The following is an 8,157-nucleotide window of genomic DNA, read 5'->3' on the forward strand; positions in this document are numbered from 1 at the left end:
ATCACCATGTACTTTTGAAAATAAAAAAAAAATCTGTTCTTATCAGCTTAATATCTGATACGTCCCCTACATGGGGACCAGAATATTAAACTGATTTTTGGACTTTGGCGGGGTTTTTGGAGCTTGCTCCAGCCCTGCCGCGGGTTGGCCTGGCATTGCACTACAGCCAGGATCGGCCCACTTTTGTTATCATGCGTTGTGATATGTGGTGAAAATAAAAGGATAAAGATACTTTTAAGATATATGACAATAAAAATTGACAAAACATGAAAATACGCCTCTTTTTGATCATGGTCATAGACAAACGCTCATACTAAATGGAATAAAAATGCGGGTATCGGCAAATTGTACCTGTGACCCCTCAATGTCCCTGAGGTCATCTCAGGTCATGAAGAAAAATGACCCAATCAATATCATTATGATTATAGACGTTTTTTTTTCTCGAATTCCACTACTACGTGCCGCCCCCGACCCGAGCCACGATAACCGCTACAATAGGCGAATTAATTCACGCATTTATTTTGTTCCCAGACAATCGACATCTTTCAAGTACACGGTGCATCGGCGTCCTAAAATGTGACTGGAAAGGCCGCTCTATCTGGTGAAACTCAGTAAAGACGGTGCATCATCATCTAACTGAGGTACCTGTAAAGCTGACATCTTTATCACTATTCATTCGGTATCAGTGATGGACAGTGGGGGGCGTGTGGGAAGTTGTGGGTGACGACAGCTTTGCCTTACGTAAAGCATCATATGCTTTTAAAACTTTTCTCTTTTTATTAGTTTTGCTATAGCGTGAGGCGTGCAATCGTATATCGAAATGAAAAAAGTAACTGGAAAAATAGCAGTATCTATCGACATTCCTTACATCTGTGCTTTGGTAAGGTCCTGACAAATGCTTTATTTATTCATATTAGCCGTTTTCACGACGGCCATCTGGTACACATTTGATGCACAGGTGGTACAGATAAAGTGCAGAATTGGTCAAATCAGGTTCAGTGTGTCCTCTTAGCAGCTATCAGCTAGCACTTATATGCACTAATTTCTTATATGCCTGATTTGTCATATTTTCAGAGAGCATCATCGATTAAAACACTGTAATAAATTCATAAAATGAAGCTATTTGCTGTAAAAGAAAGTACGTGCAGATTTGATCACATCAGGTGCATTCGCCGGATAGACCGTCGTGAAAACGGCCATTAACTACTATCAAGATACATTTTTGTCGATACGTGCCTTATTCGTTACGTACATGATTAATCAGTACTTTTGCTGACGTACATGTGCAATACGTACTTTTGCGATGCATGCTTTTGTCTGCATGCAGCTAGGGGGGGGGGGGTAGAGCTAGGGGGGGGGGGGGTAGAGCGCTGCCATACGTCGTGGTGTTCGACTGTGCTGCCATCTGATGTCGCACCACTGATAACTGTCGGCGCGGCGCCGCCGTCTCCATTTGCGTGTGTACAAACGCACGGTCGAGAGCCACTAATTCGAAATTATTTCGAGTTTGGCGATCTTTTGTGCTTACAGATACTTACCATGGTGAGGATAAACTGAAACTGCGTATACTTTGAATGTAACATAATGGACCACTCTTATCACTCGCCGTGGCCACTAGCGCTCACGCTATAGCTCTGCATCGTTACTAGTACTAATAGTTATCCCTTAACTGCATAAGTATCTAAAAGTGTTGTGCTTAAGTCACCTGTCCGTGCTTCTATCCTCAGGATACTGAAATCCTTCTCCTCCACGCCACAACCCCCTTCCGGGCTGGGCAGGCAACTTTATCTCATGCGGGCTGCTCCCTTGGAGCGGCACCGCTGCTCCCGAGGGAGCGCACCCCGTAGCCGGGTGCAGTGAGTGCCTTGGGGCTGGGTGGCCTGTCCTCTGGACGGGCTCAGCCCCGGCGACTCACTAGGGTGCCTGCCCAGACCAATGTCTCCCCCTAATTCCTATCATCCTTCCGGCTCTGCAATGGTCTTGTCGACCGAAAGGGCCTAACCCAACAAAACAAAGTGCTTAAGTATCGCTTCTCGGCCTTTTGGCTAAGATCAAAGTGTAGTACCATGCCACCAACATGCACTTATATACACACCTCTGTTCTTATCAGCTTAATATCTGATACGTCCCCTACATGGGGACCAGAATATTAAACTGATTTTTGGACTTTGGCGGGGTTTTTGGAGCTTGCTCCAGCCCTGCCGCGGGTTGGCCTGGCATTGCACTACAGCCAGGATCGGCCCACTTTTGTTATCATGCGTTGTGATATGTGGTGAAAATAAAAGGATAAAGATACTTTTAAGATATATGACAATAAAAATTGACAAAACATGAAAATACGCCTCTTTTTGATCATGGTCATAGACAAACGCTCATACTAAATGGAATAAAAATGCGGGTATCGGCAAATTGTACCTGTGACCCCTCAATGTCCCTGAGGTCATCTCAGGTCATGAAGAAAAATGACCCAATCAATATCATTATGATTATAGACGTTTTTTTTTCTCGAATTCCACTACTACGTGCCGCCCCCGACCCGAGCCACGATAACCGCTACAATAGGCGAATTAATTCACGCATTTATTTTGTTCCCAGACAATCGACATCTTTCAAGTACACGGTGCATCGGCGTCCTAAAATGTGACTGGAAAGGCCGCTCTATCTGGTGAAACTCAGTAAAGACGGTGCATCATCATCTAACTGAGGTACCTGTAAAGCTGACATCTTTATCACTATTCATTCGGTATCAGTGATGGACAGTGGGGGGCGTGTGGGAAGTTGTGGGTGACGACAGCTTTGCCTTACGTAAAGCATCATATGCTTTTAAAACTTTTCTCTTTTTATTAGTTTTGCTATAGCGTGAGGCGTGCAATCGTATATCGAAATGAAAAAAGTAACTGGAAAAATAGCAGTATCTATCGACATTCCTTACATCTGTGCTTTGGTAAGGTCCTGACAAATGCTTTATTTATTCATATTAGCCGTTTTCACGACGGCCATCTGGTACACATTTGATGCACAGGTGGTACAGATAAAGTGCAGAATTGGTCAAATCAGGTTCAGTGTGTCCTCTTAGCAGCTATCAGCTAGCACTTATATGCACTAATTTCTTATATGCCTGATTTGTCATATTTTCAGAGAGCATCATCGATTAAAACACTGTAATAAATTCATAAAATGAAGCTATTTGCTGTAAAAGAAAGTACGTGCAGATTTGATCACATCAGGTGCATTCGCCGGATAGACCGTCGTGAAAACGGCCATTAACTACTATCAAGATACATTTTTGTCGATACGTGCCTTATTCGTTACGTACATGATTAATCAGTACTTTTGCTGACGTACATGTGCAATACGTACTTTTGCGATGCATGCTTTTGTCTGCATGCAGCTAGGGGGGGGGGTAGAGCTAGGGGGGGGGGGTAGAGCGCTGCCATACGTCGTGGTGTTCGACTGTGCTGCCATCTGATGTCGCACCACTGATAACTGTCGGCGCGGCGCCGCCGTCTCCATTTGCGTGTGTACAAACGCACGGTCGAGAGCCACTAATTCGAAATTATTTCGAGTTTGGCGATCTTTTGTGCTTACAGATACTTACCATGGTGAGGATAAACTGAAACTGCGTATACTTTGAATGTAACATAATGGACCACTCTTATCACTCGCCGTGGCCACTAGCGCTCACGCTATAGCTCTGCATCGTTACTAGTACTAATAGTTATCCCTTAACTGCATAAGTATCTAAAAGTGTTGTGCTTAAGTATCGCTTCTCGGCCTTTTGGCTAAGATCAAAGTGTAGTATCTGTGGGGCATTCCCCCGGTATTTGCACATGATCGCGGCTCATTGGTCGGGATAGACATGCTTTTGGTTGGCTACCTTTCTCTTACAAAGCACGCCGCTAAAACATGCTCTATACGCTAAAAAATCTGTTCTTATCAGCTTAATATCTGATACGTCCCCTACATGGGGACCAGAATATTAAACTGATTTTTGGACTTTGGCGGGGTTTTTGGAGCTTGCTCCAGCCCTGCCGCGGGTTGGCCTGGCATTGCACTACAGCCAGGATCGGCCCACTTTTGTTATCATGCGTTGTGATATGTGGTGAAAATAAAAGGATAAAGATACTTTTAAGATATATGACAATAAAAATTGACAAAACATGAAAATACGCCTCTTTTTGATCATGGTCATAGACAAACGCTCATACTAAATGGAATAAAAATGCGGGTATCGGCAAATTGTACCTGTGACCCCTCAATGTCCCTGAGGTCATCTCAGGTCATGAAGAAAAATGACCCAATCAATATCATTATGATTATAGACGTTTTTTTTTTCTCGAATTCCACTACTACGTGCCGCCCCCGACCCGAGCCACGATAACCGCTACAATAGGCGAATTAATTCACGCATTTATTTTGTTCCCAGACAATCGACATCTTTCAAGTACACGGTGCATCGGCGTCCTAAAATGTGACTGGAAAGGCCGCTCTATCTGGTGAAACTCAGTAAAGACGGTGCATCATCATCTAACTGAGGTACCTGTAAAGCTGACATCTTTATCACTATTCATTCGGTATCAGTGATGGACAGTGGGGGGCGTGTGGGAAGTTGTGGGTGACGACAGCTTTGCCTTACGTAAAGCATCATATGCTTTTAAAACTTTTCTCTTTTTATTAGTTTTGCTATAGCGTGAGGCGTGCAATCGTATATCGAAATGAAAAAAGTAACTGGAAAAATAGCAGTATCTATCGACATTCCTTACATCTGTGCTTTGGTAAGGTCCTGACAAATGCTTTATTTATTCATATTAGCCGTTTTCACGACGGCCATCTGGTACACATTTGATGCACAGGTGGTACAGATAAAGTGCAGAATTGGTCAAATCAGGTTCAGTGTGTCCTCTTAGCAGCTATCAGCTAGCACTTATATGCACTAATTTCTTATATGCCTGATTTGTCATATTTTCAGAGAGCATCATCGATTAAAACACTGTAATAAATTCATAAAATGAAGCTATTTGCTGTAAAAGAAAGTACGTGCAGATTTGATCACATCAGGTGCATTCGCCGGATAGACCGTCGTGAAAACGGCCATTAACTACTATCAAGATACATTTTTGTCGATACGTGCCTTATTCGTTACGTACATGATTAATCAGTACTTTTGCTGACGTACATGTGCAATACGTACTTTTGCGATGCATGCTTTTGTCTGCATGCAGCTAGGGGGGGGGGGGTAGAGCTAGGGGGGGGGGGGGGTAGAGCGCTGCCATACGTCGTGGTGTTCGACTGTGCTGCCATCTGATGTCGCACCACTGATAACTGTCGGCGCGGCGCCGCCGTCTCCATTTGCGTGTGTACAAACGCACGGTCGAGAGCCACTAATTCGAAATTATTTCGAGTTTGGCGATCTTTTGTGCTTACAGATACTTACCATGGTGAGGATAAACTGAAACTGCGTATACTTTGAATGTAACATAATGGACCACTCTTATCACTCGCCGTGGCCACTAGCGCTCACGCTATAGCTCTGCATCGTTACTAGTACTAATAGTTATCCCTTAACTGCATAAGTATCTAAAAGTGTTGTGCTTAAGTATCGCTTCTCGGCCTTTTGGCTAAGATCAAAGTGTAGTATCTGTACGGAACCTGGTCAACTCCAGGGCCGCCGCCCTTTGGGGGCGGGGGGCGGGTCTTGGCCCCGGATATTTGCACACCGGTCTGAAACCACTAGGTCGGGATATATTTGCTCTTGGTTGGCTTACCTTTTACAAACCCATGCCACCAACATGCACTTATATACACACCTCTGTTCTTATCAGCTTAATATCTGATACGTCCCCTACATGGGGACCAGAATATTAAACTGATTTTTGGACTTTGGCGGGGTTTTTGGAGCTTGCTCCAGCCCTGCCGCGGGTTGGCCTGGCATTGCACTACAGCCAGGATCGGCCCACTTTTGTTATCATGCGTTGTGATATGTGGTGAAAATAAAAGGATAAAGATACTTTTAAGATATATGACAATAAAAATTGACAAAACATGAAAATACGCCTCTTTTTGATCATGGTCATAGACAAACGCTCATACTAAATGGAATAAAAATGCGGGTATCGGCAAATTGTACCTGTGACCCCTCAATGTCCCTGAGGTCATCTCAGGTCATGAAGAAAAATGACCCAATCAATATCATTATGATTATAGACGTTTTTTTTTCTCGAATTCCACTACTACGTGCCGCCCCCGACCCGAGCCACGATAACCGCTACAATAGGCGAATTAATTCACGCATTTATTTTGTTCCCAGACAATCGACATCTTTCAAGTACACGGTGCATCGGCGTCCTAAAATGTGACTGGAAAGGCCGCTCTATCTGGTGAAACTCAGTAAAGACGGTGCATCATCATCTAACTGAGGTACCTGTAAAGCTGACATCTTTATCACTATTCATTCGGTATCAGTGATGGACAGTGGGGGGCGTGTGGGAAGTTGTGGGTGACGACAGCTTTGCCTTACGTAAAGCATCATATGCTTTTAAAACTTTTCTCTTTTTATTAGTTTTGCTATAGCGTGAGGCGTGCAATCGTATATCGAAATGAAAAAAGTAACTGGAAAAATAGCAGTATCTATCGACATTCCTTACATCTGTGCTTTGGTAAGGTCCTGACAAATGCTTTATTTATTCATATTAGCCGTTTTCACGACGGCCATCTGGTACACATTTGATGCACAGGTGGTACAGATAAAGTGCAGAATTGGTCAAATCAGGTTCAGTGTGTCCTCTTAGCAGCTATCAGCTAGCACTTATATGCACTAATTTCTTATATGCCTGATTTGTCATATTTTCAGAGAGCATCATCGATTAAAACACTGTAATAAATTCATAAAATGAAGCTATTTGCTGTAAAAGAAAGTACGTGCAGATTTGATCACATCAGGTGCATTCGCCGGATAGACCGTCGTGAAAACGGCCATTAACTACTATCAAGATACATTTTTGTCGATACGTGCCTTATTCGTTACGTACATGATTAATCAGTACTTTTGCTGACGTACATGTGCAATACGTACTTTTGCGATGCATGCTTTTGTCTGCATGCAGCTAGGGGGGGGGGGGGTAGAGCTAGGGGGGGGGGGGGGTAGAGCGCTGCCATACGTCGTGGTGTTCGACTGTGCTGCCATCTGATGTCGCACCACTGATAACTGTCGGCGCGGCGCCGCCGTCTCCATTTGCGTGTGTACAAACGCACGGTCGAGAGCCACTAATTCGAAATTATTTCGAGTTTGGCGATCTTTTGTGCTTACAGATACTTACCATGGTGAGGATAAACTGAAACTGCGTATACTTTGAATGTAACATAATGGACCACTCTTATCACTCGCCGTGGCCACTAGCGCTCACGCTATAGCTCTGCATCGTTACTAGTACTAATAGTTATCCCTTAACTGCATAAGTATCTAAAAGTGTTGTGCTTAAGTATCGCTTCTCGGCCTTTTGGCTAAGATCAAAGTGTAGTATCTGTGGGTTTGTTGACCTATTTTGAAGTCGCGCGAGGCGCTTTTCACTTTGATTTTAGCCAAAAGGTCGGGAATTGTATTCCCTGTCGGATCTGTGGTGTGCAGTGTTTCTGTGCCAGTCCGCGTGGTGTCGCCACCGTCGCCGCCTGCCGAGGAGGGGGCGCTGCTGCTGCTCTACACCAGGTGAGACCGCGCGGCGACTGCCTCTCCCCCCCCCCCCCCGGCTTCCGGGCAACGGCCTTCAGCCGTTGACCGGTTTTCAAAGGTTTCGCGCCAAAACCCAGACCGTTGGGATTTGGCGCCAAACCTTTGAATTTGAACTCCCTTCCCGCCCTTTTCTCTTCTAACGCCGGCCTGCTGATCAACGTTTCTTGTTTTTGCTAATTCTTTATTCGATATCGTATGCCTTAATTATACCCATTTTCGGCTTGTTTCGCACCTAAATTGTCCTTGTTCCGCCCGCGTTACTCTGTCTTTCGGTCCCGGCCTCGCCGCGTGGTTTCCCGGTGCCCGAGCCGGCGCCCCCCGACTCACTGGCTTGTGTTGTGCTGTGTTGTGGTGTGAGTTGGTGTAGTGTATTGTATTGCCTCGCTGTGCTATTGCGTCTCTCATACCATGTCTGTGTCACCGCACCATGA

The 8,157-nt window shown here is 44.8% G+C and overlaps 1 non-coding gene and 6 pseudogenes across 1 annotated transcript; all 7 read left to right on the top strand.

Moving 5' to 3' along the window:
• Window positions 1-186, top strand: LOC122376621. Its single transcript, XR_006255675.1, has one exon. It is a non-coding gene; the product is annotated as a U2 spliceosomal RNA (small nuclear RNA).
• Window positions 187-2,025: 1,839 nt separating this feature from the next.
• On the top strand, window positions 2,026-2,250 carry LOC122376619 (annotated as a pseudogene).
• A 1,512-nt stretch (window positions 2,251-3,762) lies between these two features.
• On the top strand, window positions 3,763-3,882 carry LOC122376614 (annotated as a pseudogene).
• A 20-nt stretch (window positions 3,883-3,902) lies between these two features.
• On the top strand, window positions 3,903-4,080 carry LOC122376605 (annotated as a pseudogene).
• A 1,518-nt stretch (window positions 4,081-5,598) lies between these two features.
• On the top strand, window positions 5,599-5,732 carry LOC122376613 (annotated as a pseudogene).
• Window positions 5,733-5,797: 65 nt separating this feature from the next.
• On the top strand, window positions 5,798-5,962 carry LOC122376608 (annotated as a pseudogene).
• A 1,518-nt stretch (window positions 5,963-7,480) lies between these two features.
• LOC122376611 lies at window positions 7,481-7,650 on the top strand (annotated as a pseudogene).
• The last annotated feature ends 507 nt before the right edge of the window (window positions 7,651-8,157 follow it).

This window comes from Amphibalanus amphitrite, unplaced genomic scaffold, assembly GCF_019059575.1.
Source record: "Amphibalanus amphitrite isolate SeventyFive unplaced genomic scaffold, NRLGWU_Aamphi_draft 002211F_arrow, whole genome shotgun sequence".
Taxonomy (NCBI): domain Eukaryota; kingdom Metazoa; phylum Arthropoda; class Thecostraca; order Balanomorpha; family Balanidae; genus Amphibalanus; species Amphibalanus amphitrite.